The sequence below is a fragment of the Lissotriton vulgaris genome, chromosome 1_1, assembly GCF_964263255.1.
Source record: "Lissotriton vulgaris chromosome 1_1, aLisVul1.2, whole genome shotgun sequence".
NCBI lineage: Eukaryota > Metazoa > Chordata > Amphibia > Caudata > Salamandridae > Lissotriton > Lissotriton vulgaris.
The window spans coordinates 230,351,681-230,371,508 of record NC_141685.1 but is presented as its reverse complement, the minus strand read 5'-3'; the positions used below and the strand labels follow the sequence as shown (position 1 = coordinate 230,371,508).

Sequence of the window (19,828 nt, the reverse complement as noted above, 5' to 3'; positions counted from 1 at the left end):
CAGTTAACACATCAGTAAGCATTTTGGCCATCAGTGAATTCAACCTTTTTTCTCAATCTGAATAGGCAAGGATAATGACAGATATATTTTACAATGTTAGAAAGTACATCATTTTATTTAATTGTGTGAATAAAAGGAATCGCCTCCCCGTCGGGGAATTGAACCCCGGTCTCTGGCGTGACAGGCGGGGATACTGACCACTATACTAACGAGGACTTATTGGCTTCACTTAAACAGTGCTCACCTCCCTGGGGTTAAGGCATGCCCTCGATCAATTCTCAGTATTGTAATAGGCAGAATTGCTGCTTTTGGTTAGGACAAGTAATCTTTTTTCCTAAATTATTACAATACAGAAATTCCTAGCCAAAAACAATCAGTTTTAGGAAGAAATTATATTCATTGAAATAAATATCTATCGATCTTTCTATCTAGCTATCTTTCTATTCATCAGTATATATATATATATATATATATATATATATATATATATATATAATCAGCTCACTTTACCATTTACAGCTTAAAACTATTAGCCACCACGGGTCACTACTAACCAAAAGCAGTCATTCTCCTTGTAAATCGTGCCAATCGAGTGGAACAGCAGCCTAGGATTCACGACTGCTTCATCTCATTTTCCAACAGATTGTAGACGTAAATTGGTTTTGATGGTACGCCTGTGCATGCTGAAATATTCAGATCATATTCTGAATTTCAGTTAACACATCAGTAAGCATTTTGGCCATCAGTGAATTCAACCTTTTTTCTCAATCGGAATAGGCAAGGATAATGACAGATATATTTTACAATGTTAGAAAGTACATCATTTTATTTAATTGTGTGAATAAAAGGAATCGCCTCCCCGTCGGGGAATTGAACCCCGGTCTCTGGCGTGACAGGCGGGGATACTGACCACTATACTAACGAGGACTTATTGGCTTCAGTTAAACAGTGCTCACCTCCCTGGGGTTAAGGCATGCCCTCGATCAATTCTCAGTATTGTAATAGGCAGAATTGCTGCTTTTGGTTAGGACAAGTAATCTTTTTTCCTAAATTATTACAATACAGAAATTCCTAGCCAAAAACAATCAGTTTTATGAAGAAATTATATTCATTGAAATAAATATCTATCGATCTTTCTATCTAGCTATCTTTCTATTCATCAATATATATATTTATATATATATATATATTCACTGAAAAAACCATAGGTTTCACATCAGTTATAGTTAGCTGGAAATTTTACTGATATAAAACCATTGAAATTCCCACGTTATAGTTAGATGGACTCACTATAACTTGCGCGTGCAATGCACTGCTGATGACATCACATATTACATCACTCATGACATGGTCAGTGACATCACTCATGACATCACTGATGACACCATCCAGTGAATGTGTGTCTTTCTGAAAAATAAATATATTTTATATATGTATATGTAAAAGTTGATGGAAGAATAAATGTTTACTTAAGTGTCTAAATGGATGGTTTTTAAAAATTGATTGGTTAACTGGCTTAATAAGACATCATCAGCAGTGCATTGCACGCGCAAGTTATAGTGAGTCCATCTAACTATAACGTGGGAATTTCAATGGTTTTATATCAGTAAAATTTCCAGCTAACTATAACTGATGTGAAACCTATGGTTTTTTCAGTGAATTTAATAGGTTTTTTAAATGCTAATTCCTAACTATAACTGGTGTGAAACCTATGGTTTTTTCAGTGAATTTCATAGGTTTTTTAAATGCTAATTCCTAACTATAACTGGTGTGAAACCTATGGTTTTTTCAGTGAATTTCATAGTTTTTTTAAATGCTAATTCCTTTGTATATCGAGTTTCTAACATTTTTTTTTTTTTACAATTTGCTGTTTTTTTTTAAGTATTCATTTTTTTTATATAATTTTTTTCTTTTGCGCTCTGGGTGCGCGCTCCGGGAAGCTTTCAGCTAAGCTCTCCGGTAAGCTTTTCCGAGAGCTCATCTGAAAGCGCACCCAGAGCGCAACTGTCGTTCGTGAAAAAAAATATGAATGAAAAGTTAATAATAATGCAAAACATTTCGTACCATACAAATAAAATTTGTTTTTTTTAATAAGGAAAATGATTATGCATTTCTATAAAAGATTGATGACGTCACTTTGGCGCGCAACGTAAGTGCCCTCGGAAGCGCCTACGTGCGCGGCGCATAAACGCACGCAAAAGCGCCTACGATCGCGCCACGTTTGCGCCCCGGAAGCGCCTACGATCGCGCTGCGTAAACGCACCGGAAGTGCTCCGGAGCGCGCAGCGTAAACGCGTCGGGTCATGTGACCCTAAAATAACACTTTTCATTGGTTGCTAACAGTTTTTTTTTACAATGAATGAAATCCCCACCCATTTCCTTCACTTCTTCTTTCACTTTTGTGACTGAAAGACCTGCCTTTTTTGCTGCTCCATATTCCTGGATTCATCATGGCTGCCAGACCATCCAGCAGTGAAGATGACTCCAATGATTTCATTGATGAAGAGCCTCCTCAGCCGAAGGTCAAAGAACATTTCATCTGGAAATTTTTTAAGTTTCCAGCAGACCAGAAGAAGGTGAATGCACCAAAAGTAGAGTGCAGGATCTGCAAACAGGTCCTGTCACGGGGTAACCCCCAAAAAAAATACTCTTTTGGCAACTTCACCATGATTCGCCATGTGGAGAGGAGGCACCCCCAGAATTTTGCCCGGGAAAGTGTCAGGGCTCTGGCACAAGAGGTTCCCAGAGATGGGGCCTCTACATCAACAGGAGGAGCAACTTCTTCTGGAAGAGAACAATCACAGGGGCAGGTAGCAAACATTCAACCTGCATTTAACCATGGGGTCGTCAGATGCAGATACTGCAATCAACTCCTCACCTATGGGGAGCAAAGTGTCCTGCTCATGGTTCGGGCATTGGAGAACCATCACTGCCCTTCCCACCCCTAATTTTTTTCTTTTCTTTTTGCTCCTGTTGAGCAGTTTCTATTCCCTGTTTTTGTTCCTGTTCAGTTAAAAGAAGAAAACCAAAAGTTCTTTTCAGAACTACCTCCAATTCTCATCAAAGAGCTATAATCTTAAAAAATGAATAGTAAGTGAAATATAGTGCATTGATAATTGAAAGGAGAATGAGTAAGAAAGAACAGAAAGGTATGAGAGGTGAAAGGAAGTGAAGTAGGAGGAATGAAAGAAGGTGAGTGTTAGAAAAGAAAGTTATGACACAGTGAATAAACTGGAGGCCTCATTTCTGAAAAGTGACGCATCGCTACGTGAAAACAGCGATGCGTCACTTTTCTGGACGCACTCCTTATGACATTCCAGATATGTCATATTTAATATATGACTAATCAATTCGCAAGGAGTTACAGATATGTCAGTATTTCTGACATATCTGTAAACACAAAAGTAACGCATTGCAGGAGTGCGTCACAAAAGTGACGCAACTCCAGTAATGTGTCCTTTCACATGGAAAAAGCACCATGTGAAAGGTTTGCTGTGAAGCAGGCGCAAGATTTTGGCGCAACAGCATCCTAAAAGTGACGCACTGCGTCATTATTACCAAGCTTTTTGCAAGGAACACCCCCTCTGCATGCATTATACCTGACACTATTTTTTAAAAAGTGACGCATCTAGGTACATGGGTCACTTTTTAAAACTCTGCGCCATATTGTATCTGCATCAGGTATAATGTATGCAGAGGGGGCAATCCCTCGCAAAAAGCTTGGTAATAACGACGTACTGAAATCTATGAGATTTCTCTGCGTCACTTTTAGGATGCTGTTGCGTCAAAATCTTGCGCCGGCCTCGCATCACTTTTATGTTTACAGATATGTCAGAAATACTGACGTATCTGTAACTCCTTGCAACATGATTCGTCATACATTAAATATGACACATCTGGAATGTCATAAGGACTGTGGACAGAAAAGTGACGCATCACACCAGCAGTGTAATAAAATGTGCCTCGTTGCACTATGTTTAAAGGATGCAACAGCATCCTAAAAGTGACGCAGTGAAATCTCAAACATTTCACTGCGTCGCTATTACAAAGCTTTTTGCGGGGGAACACCCCCTCTGCATGCATTATACCTCACGCAGATATAATGTGGCGCTTGATTTTAAAAAGTGACCCATCTACCTAGATACATCACTTTTTAAATATAACGCAACGAGGCACATTTTTTTACACCACTGGTGCGATGCGTCACTTTTCTGTGCGCACTCCTTATGACATTCCAAGTAACGCATTGCTGGAGTGCGTCACAAAAGTGACGCAACTCCAGTAATGTGTCCTTTCAAATGGGGAAAGCAGCATGTGAAAGGTCTTGCCTCAGTCTAACACCTGCTGTAAAGCAGGCACAAGATTTTGACGCAACAGCATCCGAAAACTGACGCAGAGAAATCTCAAAGATTTCACTGCGTCGCTATTACAAAGCTTTTTGCGGGAAAACACCGCCTCTGCATGCATTATACCTGACGCTATTTTTAAAAAGTGACGCATCTAGGTACATGGGTCACTTTTTAAAACTCTGCGCCACATTATTTCTGCGTCAGGTATAATGTATGCAAAGGGGGCATTCCCCCGCAAAAAGCTTGGTAATAACGACGTACTGAAATCTATAAGATTTCTCTGCGTCACTTTTAGGATGCTGTTGCGTCAAAATCTTGCACCTGCCTCGCATCACTTTTATGTTTACAGATATGTCAGAAATACTGACGTATCTGTAACTCCTTGCAACATGATTCGTCATACATTAAATATGACACATCTAGAATGTCATAAGGAGTGCGCACAGAAAAGTGACGCATAACACCAGCAGTGTAATAAAATGTACCTCGTTGCACTATATTTAAAAAGTGACGCATCTTGATAGATGCGTCACTTTTTAAATATTGCATAACAATGCGCATTTTTTTACACCGCTGGTGCGTCACAAAAATTGACGCACAGGAGGCGCAAAACTAACAGCGCAAGGCCTTCATAAATATGGTCCTGGATTTTCCCCGTGCTTCGCCGGTGCGCGTACCATGCGCTTCCCCCACGCAAAACGAAAAAAATTTTTTAATGCCCTGCAGGACCCTATTTTAGTCCCTACATCAAACCTAGGGGGTCAGAGGGGGTCTACTCTTCCCCCTTATGGTCATTTGCCCCTTTTTTTTTCAAACCCCTTGTGTCTCGATTTTACCGAGACACAAGATGGCGGCCGCTCCAGACTGTTTAGAATGTTTACAGACACCCAAGAGCCAATCAGCTTTCTGCGCGCAAGTCGCGTGTCGCGCCGGGAGCGCACTCAAGTGCGCGCACCGGAGAGCGCCTATAGATATATATATTTTTTTGAACCTTAATTACTCAAAATCCACTGGAGCACATATCTTGAGACATAGCAAAGGCACATCGGGCTACCAGTCCCTACAATTTTGCCAAGTTTGGTGTAAATCCATTCAGCCGTTCGGGCTAAAAGTGAAATTGACCGCCCTATGGAAATTAACATGGGGAAAATGCGTTTTGGGACCCCCCTTTTATCTCGGCCCCCGCATGACGTATCCCCCCCAAACTTTCAGGGAAGGACCGGAGCTCCGCGAGGCCATTTTCAGGAAATTTTCAGGCAGATTCGTCAACCGGTGCCAAAGTTATTCCAAATAGAATTTTGAGATTTAACATTGAAAAAAATCCTAACTATAACTACCTACTGGCGACCGCCAGTAGGTAATATATATAATCAGCTCACTTTACCATTTGCAGCTTATAACTATTAGCCACCAGGGGTCACTACTAACCAAAAGCAGTCATTCTACTTGTAAATCGTGCCAATCGAGTGGAACAGCAGCCTAGGATTCACCACTGCTTCATCTCATTTTCCAACAGATTGTAGACGTAAATTGGTTGTGATGGTACGCCTGTGCATGCTGAAATATTCAGAGCATATTCTGAATTTCAGTTAACACATCAGTAAGCATTTTGGCCATCAGTGAATTCAACCTTTTTTCTCAATCGGAATAGGCAAGGATAATGACAGATATATTTTACAATGTTAGAAAGTACATCATTTTATTTAATTGTGTGAATAAAAGGAATCGCCTCCCCGTCGGGGAATTGAACCCCGGTCTCTGGCGTGACAGGCGGGGATACTGACCACTATACTAACGAGGACTTATTGGCTTCAGTTAAACAGTGCTCACCTCCCTGGGGTTAAGGCATGCTCTCGATCAATTCTCAGTATTGTAATAGGCAGAATTGCTGCTTTTGGTTAGGACAAGTAATCTTTTTTCCTAAATTATTACAATACAGAAATTCCTAGCCAAAAACAATCAGTTTTATGAAGAAATTATATTCATTGAAATAAATATCTATCGATCTTTCTATCTAGCTATCTTTCTATTCATCAATATATATATTTATATATATATATATATATATATATATATATATATATATATATATATAATCAGCTCACTTTACCATTTACAGCTTAAAACTATTAGCCACCACGGGTCACTACTAACCAAAAGCAGTCATTCTCCTTGTAAATCGTGCCAATCGAGTGGAACAGCAGCCTAGGATTCACGACTGCTTCATCTCATTTTCCAACAGATTGTAGACGTAAATTGGTTTTGATGGTACGCCTGTGCATGCTGAAATATTCAGATCATATTCTGAATTTCAGTTAACACATCAGTAAGCATTTTGGCCATCAGTGAATTCAACCTTTTTTCTCAATCGGAATAGGCAAGGATAATGACAGATATATTTTACAATGTTAGAAAGTACATCATTTTATTTAATTGTGTGAATAAAAGGAATCGCCTCCCCGTCGGGGAATTGAACCCCGGTCTCTGGCGTGACAGGCGGGGATACTGACCACTATACTAACGAGGACTTATTGGCTTCAGTTAAACAGTGCTCACCTCCCTGGGGTTAAGGCATGCCCTCGATCAATTCTCAGTATTGTAATAGGCAGAATTGCTGCTTTTGGTTAGGACAAGTAATCTTTTTTCCTAAATTATTACAATACAGAAATTCCTAGCCAAAAACAATCAGTTTTATGAAGAAATTATATTCATTGAAATAAATATCTATCGATCTTTCTATCTAGCTATCTTTCTATTCATCAATATATATATTTATATATATATATATATATATAATCAGCTCACTTTACCATTTGCAGCTTATAACTATTAGCCACCAGGGGTCACTACTAACCAAAAGCAGTCATTCTACTTGTAAATCGTGCCAATCGAGTGGAACAGCAGCCTAGGATTCACCACTGCTTCATCTCATTTTCCAACAGATTGTAGACGTAAATTGGTTTTGATGGTACGCCTGTGCATGCTGAAATATTCAGAGCATATTCTGAATTTCAGTTAACACATCAGTAAGCATTTTGGCCATCAGTGAATTCAACCTTTTTTCTCAATCGGAATAGGCAAGGATAATGACAGATATATTTTACAATGTTAGAAAGTACATCATTTTATTTAATTGTGTGAATAAAAGGAATCGCCTCCCCGTCGGGGAATTGAACCCCGGTCTCTGGCGTGACAGGCGGGGATACTGACCACTATACTAACGAGGACTTATTGGCTTCAGTTAAACAGTGCTCACCTCCCTGGGGTTAAGGCATGCTCTCGATCAATTCTCAGTATTGTAATAGGCAGAATTGCTGCTTTTGGTTAGGACAAGTAATCTTTTTTCCTAAATTATTACAATACAGAAATTCCTAGCCAAAAACAATCAGTTTTATGAAGAAATTATATTCATTGAAATAAATATCTATCGATCTTTCTATCTAGCTATCTTTCTATTCATCAATATATATATATTTATATATATATATATATATATATAATCAGCTCACTTTACCATTTACAGCTTAAAACTATTAGCCACCACGGGTCACTACTAACCAAAAGCAGTCATTCTCCTTGTAAATCGTGCCAATCGAGTGGAACAGCAGCCTAGGATTCACCACTGCTTCATCTCATTTTCCAACAGATTGTAGACGTAAATTGGTTTTGATGGTACGCCTGTGCATGCTGAAATATTCAGAGCATATTCTGAATTTCAGTTAACACATCAGTAAGCATTTTGGCCATCAGTGAATTCAACCTTTTTTCTCAATCGGAATAGGCAAGGATAATGACAGATATATTTTACAATGTTAGAAAGTACATCATTTTATTTAATTGTGTGAATAAAAGGAATCGCCTCCCCGTCGGGGAATTGAACCCCGGTCTCCCGCGTGACAGGCGGGGATACTGACCACTATACTAACGAGGACTTATTGGCTTCAGTTAAACAGTGCTCACCTCCCTGGGGTTAAGGCATGCCCTCGATCAATTCTCAGTATTGTACTAGGCAGAATTGCTGCTTTTGGTTAGGACAAGTAATCTTTTTTCCTAAATTATTACAATACAGAAATTCCTAGCCAAAAACAATCAGTTTTATGAAGAAATTATATTCATTGAAATAAATATCTATCGATCTTTCAATCTAGCTATCTTTCTATTCATCAATATATATATTTATATATATATATATATATAATCAGCTCACTTTACCATTTGCAGCTTATAACTATTAGCCACCAGGGGTCACTACTAACCAAAAGCAGTCATTCTACTTGTAAATCGTGCCAATCGAGTGGAACAGCAGCCTAGGATTCACCACTGCTTCATCTCATTTTCCAACAGATTGTAGACGTAAATTGGTTGTGATGGTACGCCTGTGCATGCTGAAATATTCAGAGCATATTCTGAATTTCAGTTAACACATCAGTTAGCATTTTGGCCATCAGTGAATTCAACCTTTTTTCTCAATCGGAATAGGCAAGGATAATGACAGATATATTTTACAATGTTAGAAAGTACATCATTTTATTTAATTGTGTGAATAAAAGGAATCGCCTCCCCGTCGGGGAATTGAACCCCGGTCTCTGGCGTGACAGGCGGGGATACTGACCACTATACTAACGAGGACTTATTGGCTTCAGTTAAACAGTGCTCACCTCCCTGGGGTTAAGGCATGCCCTCGATCAATTCTCAGTATTGTAATAGGCAGAATTGCTGCTTTTGGTTAGGACAAGTAATCTTTTTTCCTAAATTATTACAATACAGAAATTCCTAGCCAAAAACAATCAGTTTTATGAAGAAATTATATTCATTGAAATAAATATCTATCGATCTTTCTATCTAGCTATCTTTCTATTCATCAATATATATATTTATATATATATATATATATATAATCAGCTCACTTTACCATTTGCAGCTTATAACTATTAGCCACCAGGGGTCACTACTAACCAAAAGCAGTCATTCTACTTGTAAATCGTGCCAATCGAGTGGAACAGCAGCCTAGGATTCACCACTGCTTCATCTCATTTTCCAACAGATTGTAGACGTAAATTGGTTTTGATGGTACGCCTGTGCATGCTGAAATATTCAGAGCATATTCTGAATTTCAGTTAACACATCAGTAAGCATTTTGGCCATCAGTGAATTCAACCGTTTTTCTCAATCGTAATAGGCAAGGATAATGACAGATATATTTTACAATGTTAGAAAGTACATCATTTTATTTAATTGTGTGAATAAAAGGAATCGCCTCCCCGTCGGGGAATTGAACCCCGGTCTCCCGCGTGACAGGCGGGGATACTGACCACTATACTAACGAGGACTTATTGGCTTCAGTTAAACAGTGCTCACCTCCCTGGGGTTAAGGCATGCCCTCGATCAATTCTCAGTATTGTACTAGGCAGAATTGCTGCTTTTGGTTAGGACAAGTAATCTTTTTTCCTAAATTATTACAATACAGAAATTCCTAGCCAAAAACAATCAGTTTTATGAAGAAATTATATTCATTGAAATAAATATCTATCGATCTTTCAATCTAGCTATCTTTCTATTCATCAATATATATATTTATATATATATATATATATAATCAGCTCACTTTACCATTTGCAGCTTATAACTATTAGCCACCAGGGGTCACTACTAACCAAAAGCAGTCATTCTACTTGTAAATCGTGCCAATCGAGTGGAACAGCAGCCTAGGATTCACCACTGCTTCATCTCATTTTCCAACAGATTGTAGACGTAAATTGGTTGTGATGGTACGCCTGTGCATGCTGAAATATTCAGAGCATATTCTGAATTTCAGTTAACACATCAGTTAGCATCTTGGCCATCAGTGAATTCAACCTTTTTTCTCAATCGGAATAGGCAAGGATAATGACAGATATATTTTACAATGTTAGAAAGTACATCATTTTATTTAATTGTGTGAATAAAAGGAATCGCCTCCCCGTCGGGGAATTGAACCCCAGTCTCTGGCGTGACAGGCGGGGATACTGACCACTATACTAACGAGGACTTATTGGCTTCAGTTAAACAGTGCTCACCTCCCTGGGGTTAAGGCATGCCCTCGATCAATTCTCAGTATTGTAATAGGCAGAATTGCTGCTTTTGGTTAGGACAAGTAATCTTTTTTCCTAAATTATTACAATACAGAAATTCCTAGCCAAAAACAATCAGTTTTATGAAGAAATTATATTCATTGAAATAAATATCTATCGATCTTTCTATCTAGCTATCTTTCTATTCATCAATATATATATTTATATATATATATATATATAATCAGCTCACTTTACCATTTGCAGCTTATAACTATTAGCCACCAGGGGTCACTACTAACCAAAAGCAGTCATTATACTTGTAAATCGTGCCAATCGAGTGGAACAGCAGCCTAGGATTCACCACTGCTTCATCTCATTTTCCAACAGATTGTAGACGTAAATTGGTTTTGATGGTACGCCTGTGCATGCTGAAATATTCAGATCATATTCTGAATTTCAGTTAACACATCAGTAAGCATTTTGGCCATCAGTGAATTCAACCTTTTTTCTCAATCGGAATAGGCAAGGATAATGACAGATGTATTTTACAATGTTAGAAAGTACATCATTTTATTTAATTGTGTGAATAAAAGGAATCGCCTCCCCGTCGGGGAATTGAACCCCGGTCTCTGGCGTGACAGGCGGGGATACTGACCACTATACTAACGAGGACTTATTGGCTTCAGTTAAACAGTGCTCACCTTCCTGGGGTTAAGGCATGCCCTCGATCAATTCTCAGTATTGTAATAGGCAGAATTGCTGCTTTTGGTTAGGACAAGTAATCTTTTTTCCTAAATTATTACAATACAGAAATTCCTAGCCAAAAACAATCAGTTTTATGAAGAAATTATATTCATTGAAATAAATATCTATCGATCTTTCTATCTAGCTATCTTTCTATTCATCAATATATATATTTATATATATATATATATATATATAATCAGCTCACTTTACCATTTGCAGCTTATAACTATTAGCCACCAGGGGTCACTACTAACCAAAAGCAGTCATTCTACTTGTAAATCGTGCCAATCGAGTGGAACAGCAGCCTAGGATTCACCACTGCTTCATCTCATTTTCCAACAGATTGTAGACGTAAATTGGTTTTGATGGTACGCCTGTGCATGCTGAAATATTCAGAGCATATTCTGAATTTCAGTTAACACATCAGTAAGCATTTTGGCCATCAGTGACTTCAACCTTTTTTCTCAATCGGAATAGGCAAGGATAATGACAGATATATTTTACAATGTTAGAAAGTACATCATTTTATTTAATTGTGTGAATAAAAGGAATCGCCTCCCCGTCGGGGAATTGAACCCCGGTCTCTGGCGTGACAGGTGGGGATACTGACCACTATACTAACGAGGACTTATTGGCTTCAGTTAAACAGGGCTCACCTTCCTGGGGTTAAGGCATGCCCTCGATCAATTCTCAGTATTGTAATAGGCAGAATTGCTGCTTTTGGTTAGGACAAGTACATTTTTTTCCTAAATTATTACAATACAGAAATTCCTAGCCAAAAACAATCAGTTTTATGAAGAAATTATATTCATTGAAATAAATATCTATCGATCTTTCTATCTAGCTATCTTTCTATTCATCAATATATATATTTATATATATATATATGTATATATAATCAGCTCACTTTACCATTTACAGCTTAAAACTATTAGCCACCACGGGTCACTACTAACCAAAAGCAGTCATTCTCCTTGTAAATCGTGCCAATCGAGTGGAACAGCAGACTAGGATTCACGACTGCTTCATCTCATTTTCCAACAGATTGTAGACGTAAATTGGTTTTGATGGTACGCCTGTGCATGCTGAAATATTCAGATCATATTCTGAATTTCAGTTAACACATCAGTAAGCATTTTGGCCATCAGTGAATTCAACCTTTTTTCTTAATCGGAATAGGCAAGGATAATGACAGATATATTTTACAATGTTAGAAAGTACATCATTTTATTTAATTGTGTGAATAAAAGTAATCGCCTCCCCGTCGGGGAATTGAACCCCGGTCTCTGGCGTGACAGGCGGGGATACTGACCACTATACTAACGAGGACTTATTGGCTTCAGTTAAACAGTGCTCACCTCCCTGGGGTTAAGGCATGCCCTCGATCAATTCTCAGTATTGTAATAGGCACAATTGCTGCTTTTGGTTAGGACAAGTAATCTTTTTTCCTAAATTATTACAATACAGAAATTCCTAGCCAAAAACAATCAGTTTTATGAAGAAATTATTTCATTGAAATAAATATCTATCGATCTGTCTATCTAGCTATCTTTCTATTCATCAATATATATATATATATATATATATATATATATATATATAAACAGCTCACTTTACCATTTGCAGCTTATAACTTTTAGCCACCACGGGTCACTACTAACCAAAAGCACTCATTCTCCTTGTAAATCGTGCCAATCGAGTGGAACAGCAGCCTAGGATTCACGACTGCTTCATCTCATTTTCCAACAGATTGTAGACGTAAATTGGTTTTGATGGTACGCCTGTGCATGCTGAAATATTCAGATCATATTCTGAATTTCAGTTAACACATCAGTAAGCATTTTGGCCATCAGTGAATTCAACCTTTTTTCTCAATCGGAATAGGCAAGGATAATGACAGATATATTTTACAATGTTAGAAAGTACATCATTTTATTTAATTGTGTGAATAAAAGGAATCGCCTCCCCGTCGGGGAATTGAACCCCGGTCTCTGGCGTGACAGGCGGGGATATTGACCACTATACTAACGAGGACTTATTGGCTTAAGTTAAACAGTGCTCACCTCCCTGGGGTTAAGGCATGCCCTCGATCAATTCTCAGTATTGTAATAGGCAGAATTGCTGCTTTTGGTTAGGACAAGTAATCTTTTTTCCTAAATTATTACAATACAGAAATTCCTAGCCAAAAACAATCAGTTTTAGGAAGAAATTATATTCATTGAAATAAATATCTATCGATCTTTCTATCTAGCTATCTTTCTATTCATCAGTATATATATTTATATATATATATATATATATATATATATATATATATATATATATAATCAGCTCACTTTACCATTTACAGCTTAAAACTATTAGCCACCACGGGTCACTACTAACCAAAAGCAGTCATTCTCCTTGTAAATCGTGCCAATCGAGTGGAACAGCAGCCTAGGATTCACGACTGCTTCATCTCATTTTCCAACAGATTGTAGACGTAAATTGGTTTTGATGGTACGCCTGTGCATGCTGAAATATTCAGATCATATTCTGAATTTCAGTTAACACATCAGTAAGCATTTTGGCCATCAGTGAATTCAACCTTTTTTCTCAATCGGAATAGGCAAGGATAATGACAGATATATTTTACAATGTTAGAAAGTACATCATTTTATTTAATTGTGTGAATAAAAGGAATCGCCTCCCCGTCGGGGAATTGAACCCCGGTCTCCCGCGTGACAGGCGGGGATACTGACCACTATACTAACGAGGACTTATTGGCTTCAGTTAAACAGTGCTCACCTCCCTGGGGTTAAGGCATGCCCTCGATCAATTCTCAGTATTGTAATAGGCAGAATTGCTGCTTTTGGTTAGGACAAGTAAACTTTTTTCCTAAATTATTACAATACAGAAATTCCTAGCCAAAAACAATTAGTTTTATGAAGAAATTATTTCATTGAAATAAATATCTATCGATCTGTCTATCTAGCTATCTTTCTATTCATCAATATATATATTTATATATATATATATATAATCAGCTCACTTTACCATTTGCAGCTTATAACTATTAGCCACCAGGGGTCACTACTAACCAAAAGCAGTCATTCTACTTGTAAATCGTGCCAATTGAGTGGAACAGCAGCCTAGGATTCACCACTGCTTCATCTCATTTTCCAACAGATTGTAGACGTAAATTGGTTTTGATGGTACGCCTGTGCATGCTGAAATATTCAGAGCATATTCTGAATTTCAGTTAACACATCAGTAAGCATTTTGGCCATCAGTGAATTCAACCTTTTTTCTCAATCGGAATAGGCAAGGATAATGACAGATATATTTTACAATGTTAGAAAGTACATCATTTTATTTAATTGTGTGAATAAAAGGAATCGCCTCCCCGTCGGGGAATTGAACCCCGGTCTCTGGCGTGACAGGCGGGGATACTGACCACTATACTAACGAGGACTTATTGGCTTCAGTTAAACAGTGCTCACCTCCCTGGGGTTAAGGCATGCCCTCGATCAATTCTCAGTATTGTAATAGGCAGAATTGCTGCTTTTGGTTAGGACAAGTAATCTTTTTTCCTAAATTATTACAATACAGAAATTCCTAGCCAAAAACAATCAGTTTTATGAAGAAATTATATTCATTGAAATAAATATCTATCGATCTTTCTATCTAGCTATCTTTCTATTCATCAATATATATATTTATATATATATATATATATATATATATAATCAGCTCACTTTACCATTTGCAGCTTATAACTATTAGCCACCAGGGGTCACTACTAACCAAAAGCAGTCATTCTACTTGTAAATCGTGCCAATCGAGTGGAACAGCAGCCTAGGATTCACCACTGCTTCATCTCATTTTCCAACAGATTGTAGACGTAAATTGGTTTTGATGGTACGCCTGTGCATGCTGAAATATTCAGATCATATTCTGAATTTCAGTTAACACATCAGTAAGCATTTTGGCCATCAGTGAATTCAACCTTTTTTCTCAATCGGAATAGGCAAGGATAATGACAGATATATTTTACAATGTTAGAAAGTACATCATTTTATTTAATTGTGTGAATAAAAGGAATCGCCTCCCCGTCGGGGAATTGAACCCCGGTCTCTGGCGTGACAGGCGGGGATACTGACCACTATACTAACGAGGACTTATTGGCTTCAGTTAAACAGTGCTCACCTCCCTGGGGTTAAGGCATGCCCTCAATCAATTCTCAGTATTGTAATAGGCAGAATTGCTGCTTTTGGTTAGGACAAGTAATCTTTTTTCCTAAATTATTACAATACAGAAATTCCTAGCCAAAAACAATCAGTTTTATGAAGAAATTATATTCATTGAAATAAATATCTATCGATCTTTCTATCTAGCTATCTTTCTATTCATCAATATATATATTATATATATATATATATATATATATATATATATATATATATATATATATATATATATATATAATCAGCTCACTTTACCATTTACAGCTTAAAACTATTAGCCACCACGGGTCACTACTAACCAAAAGCAGTCATTCTCCTTGTAAATCGTGCCAATCGAGTGGAACAGCAGCCTAGGATTCACGACTGCTTCATCTCATTTTCCAACAGATTGTAGACGTAAATTGGTTTTGATGGTACGCCTGTGCATGCTGAAATATTCAGATCATATTCTGAATTTCAGTTAACACATCAGTAAGCATTTTGGCCATCAGTGAATTCAACCTTTTTTCTCAATCTGAATAGGCAAGGATAATGACAGATATATTTTACAATGTTAGAAAGTACATCATTTTATTTAATTGTGTGAATAAAAGGAATCGCCTCCCCGTCGGGGAATTGAACCCCGGTCTCTGGCGTGACAGGCGGGGATACTGACCACTATACTAACGAGGACTTATTGGCTTCACTTAAACAGTGCTCACCTCCCTGGGGTTAAGGCATGCCCTCGATCAATTCTCAGTATTGTAATAGGCAGAATTGCTGCTTTTGGTTAGGACAAGTAATCTTTTTTCCTAAATTATTACAATACAGAAATTCCTAGCCAAAAACAATCAGTTTTAGGAAGAAATTATATTCATTGAAATAAATATCTATCGATCTTTCTATCTAGCTATCTTTCTATTCATCAGTATATATATATATATATATATATATATATATATATATATATATAATCAGCTCACTTTACCATTTACAGCTTAAAACTATTAGCCACCACGGGTCACTACTAACCAAAAGCAGTCATTCTCCTTGTAAATCGTGCCAATCGAGTGGAACAGCAGCCTAGGATTCACGACTGCTTCATCTCATTTTCCAACAGATTGTAGACGTAAATTGGTTTTGATGGTACGCCTGTGCATGCTGAAATATTCAGATCATATTCTGAATTTCAGTTAACACATCAGTAAGCATTTTGGCCATCAGTGAATTCAACCTTTTTTCTCAATCGGAATAGGCAAGGATAATGACAGATATATTTTACAATGTTAGAAAGTACATCATTTTATTTAATTGTGTGAATAAAAGGAATCGCCTCCCCGTCGGGGAATTGAACCCCGGTCTCTGGCGTGACAGGCGGGGATACTGACCACTATACTAACGAGGACTTATTGGCTTCAGTTAAACAGTGCTCACCTCCCTGGGGTTAAGGCATGCCCTCGATCAATTCTCAGTATTGTAATAGGCAGAATTGCTGCTTTTGGTTAGGACAAGTAATCTTTTTTCCTAAATTATTACAATACAGAAATTCCTAGCCAAAAACAATCAGTTTTATGAAGAAATTATATTCATTGAAATAAATATCTATCGATCTTTCTATCTAGCTATCTTTCTATTCATCAATATATATATTTATATATATATATATATTCACTGAAAAAACCATAGGTTTCACATCAGTTATAGTTAGCTGGAAATTTTACTGATATAAAACCATTGAAATTCCCACGTTATAGTTAGATGGACTCACTATAACTTGCGCGTGCAATGCACTGCTGATGACATCACATATTACATCACTCATGACATGGTCAGTGACATCACTCATGACATCACTGATGACACCATCCAGTGAATGTGTGTCTTTCTGAAAAATAAATATATTTTATATATGTATATGTAAAAGTTGATGGAAGAATAAATGTTTACTTAAGTGTCTAAATGGATGGTTTTTAAAAATTGATTGGTTAACTGGCTTAATAAGACATCATCAGCAGTGCATTGCACGCGCAAGTTATAGTGAGTCCATCTAACTATAACGTGGGAATTTCAATGGTTTTATATCAGTAAAATTTCCAGCTAACTATAACTGATGTGAAACCTATGGTTTTTTCAGTGAATTTAATAGGTTTTTTAAATGCTAATTCCTAACTATAACTGGTGTGAAACCTATGGTTTTTTCAGTGAATTTCATAGGTTTTTTAAATGCTAATTCCTAACTATAACTGGTGTGAAACCTATGGTTTTTTCAGTGAATTTCATAGTTTTTTTAAATGCTAATTCCTTTGTATATCGAGTTTCTAACATTTTTTTTTTTTTACAATTTGCTGTTTTTTTTTAAGTATTCATTTTTTTTATATAATTTTTTTCTTTTGCGCTCTGGGTGCGCGCTCCGGGAAGCTTTCAGCTAAGCTCTCCGGTAAGCTTTTCCGAGAGCTCATCTGAAAGCGCACCCAGAGCGCAACTGTCGTTCGTGAAAAAAAATATGAATGAAAAGTTAATAATAATGCAAAACATTTCGTACCATACAAATAAAATTTGTTTTTTTTAATAAGGAAAATGATTATGCATTTCTATAAAAGATTGATGACGTCACTTTGGCGCGCAACGTAAGTGCCCTCGGAAGCGCCTACGTGCGCGGCGCATAAACGCACGCAAAAGCGCCTACGATCGCGCCACGTTTGCGCCCCGGAAGCGCCTACGATCGCGCTGCGTAAACGCACCGGAAGTGCTCCGGAGCGCGCAGCGTAAACGCGTCGGGTCATGTGACCCTAAAATAACACTTTTCATTGGTTGCTAACAGTTTTTTTTTACAATGAATGAAATCCCCACCCATTTCCTTCACTTCTTCTTTCACTTTTGTGACTGAAAGACCTGCCTTTTTTGCTGCTCCATATTCCTGGATTCATCATGGCTGCCAGACCATCCAGCAGTGAAGATGACTCCAATGATTTCATTGATGAAGAGCCTCCTCAGCCGAAGGTCAAAGAACATTTCATCTGGAAATTTTTTAAGTTTCCAGCAGACCAGAAGAAGGTGAATGCACCAAAAGTAGAGTGCAGGATCTGCAAACAGGTCCTGTCACGGGGTAACCCCCAAAAAAAATACTCTTTTGGCAACTTCACCATGATTCGCCATGTGGAGAGGAGGCACCCCCAGAATTTTGCCCGGGAAAGTGTCAGGGCTCTGGCACAAGAGGTTCCCAGAGATGGGGCCTCTACATCAACAGGAGGAGCAACTTCTTCTGGAAGAGAACAATCACAGGGGCAGGTAGCAAACATTCAACCTGCATTTAACCATGGGGTCGTCAGATGCAGATACTGCAATCAACTCCTCACCTATGGGGAGCAAAGTGTCCTGCTCATGGTTCGGGCATTGGAGAACCATCACTGCCCTTCCCACCCCTAATTTTTTTCTTTTCTTTTTGCTCCTGTTGAGCAGTTTCTATTCCCTGTTTTTGTTCCTGTTCAGTTAAAAGAAGAAAACCAAAAGTTCTTTTCAGAACTACCTCCAATTCTCATCAAAGAGCTATAATCTTAAAAAATGAAGAGTAAGTGAAATATAGTGCATTGATAATTGAAAGGAGAATGAGTAAGAAAGAACAGAAAGGTATGAGAGGTGAAAGGAAGTGAAGTAGGAGGAATGAAAGAAGGTGAGTGTTAGAAAAGAAAGTTATGACACAGTGAATAAACTGGAGGCCTCATTTCTGAAAAGTGACGCATCGCTACGTGAAAACAGCGATGCGTCACTTTTCTGGACGCACTCCTTATGACATTCCAGATATGTCATATTTAATATATGACTAATCAATTCGCAAGGAGTTACAGATATGTCAGTATTTCTGACATATCTGTAAACACAAAAGTAACGCATTGCAGGAGTGCGTCACAAAAGTGACGCAACTCCAGTAATGTGTCCTTTCACATGGAAAAAGCACCATGTGAAAGGTTTGCTGTGAAGCAGGCGCAAGATTTTGGCGCAACAGCATCCTAAAAGTGACGCACTGCGTCATTATTACCAAGCTTTTTGCAAGGAACACCCCCTCTGCATGCATTATACCTGACACTATTTTTTAAAAAGTGACGCATCTAGGTACATGGGTCACTTTTTAAAACTCTGCGCCATATTGTATCTGCATCAGGTATAATGTATGCAGAGGGGGCAATCCCTCGCAAAAAGCTTGGTAATAACGACGTACTGAAATCTATGAGATTTCTCTGCGTCACTTTTAGGATGCTGTTGCGTCAAAATCTTGCGCCGGCCTCGCATCACTTTTATGTTTACAGATATGTCAGAAATACTGACGTATCTGTAACTCCTTGCAACATGATTCGTCATACATTAAATATGACACATCTGGAATGTCATAAGGACTGTGGACAGAAAAGTGACGCATCACACCAGCAGTGTAATAAAATGTGCCTCGTTGCACTATGTTTAAAGGATGCAACAGCAT

The 19,828-nt window shown here is 37.9% G+C and overlaps 3 non-coding genes across 3 annotated transcripts; all 3 read right to left on the bottom strand.

Annotated features, from left to right (window-relative positions):
• Positions 1-8,208: 8,208 nt before the first annotated feature.
• Positions 8,209-8,280, bottom strand: TRNAD-GUC (transfer RNA aspartic acid (anticodon GUC)). The gene has a single exon. It is a non-coding gene; the product is annotated as a tRNA-Asp (tRNA).
• A 1,326-nt stretch (positions 8,281-9,606) lies between these two features.
• TRNAD-GUC (transfer RNA aspartic acid (anticodon GUC)) lies at positions 9,607-9,678 on the bottom strand. Its single transcript has one exon. It is a non-coding gene; the product is annotated as a tRNA-Asp (tRNA).
• Positions 9,679-13,835: 4,157 nt separating this feature from the next.
• On the bottom strand, positions 13,836-13,907 carry TRNAD-GUC (transfer RNA aspartic acid (anticodon GUC)). Its single transcript has one exon. It is a non-coding gene; the product is annotated as a tRNA-Asp (tRNA).
• Positions 13,908-19,828: the final 5,921 nt, after the last annotated feature.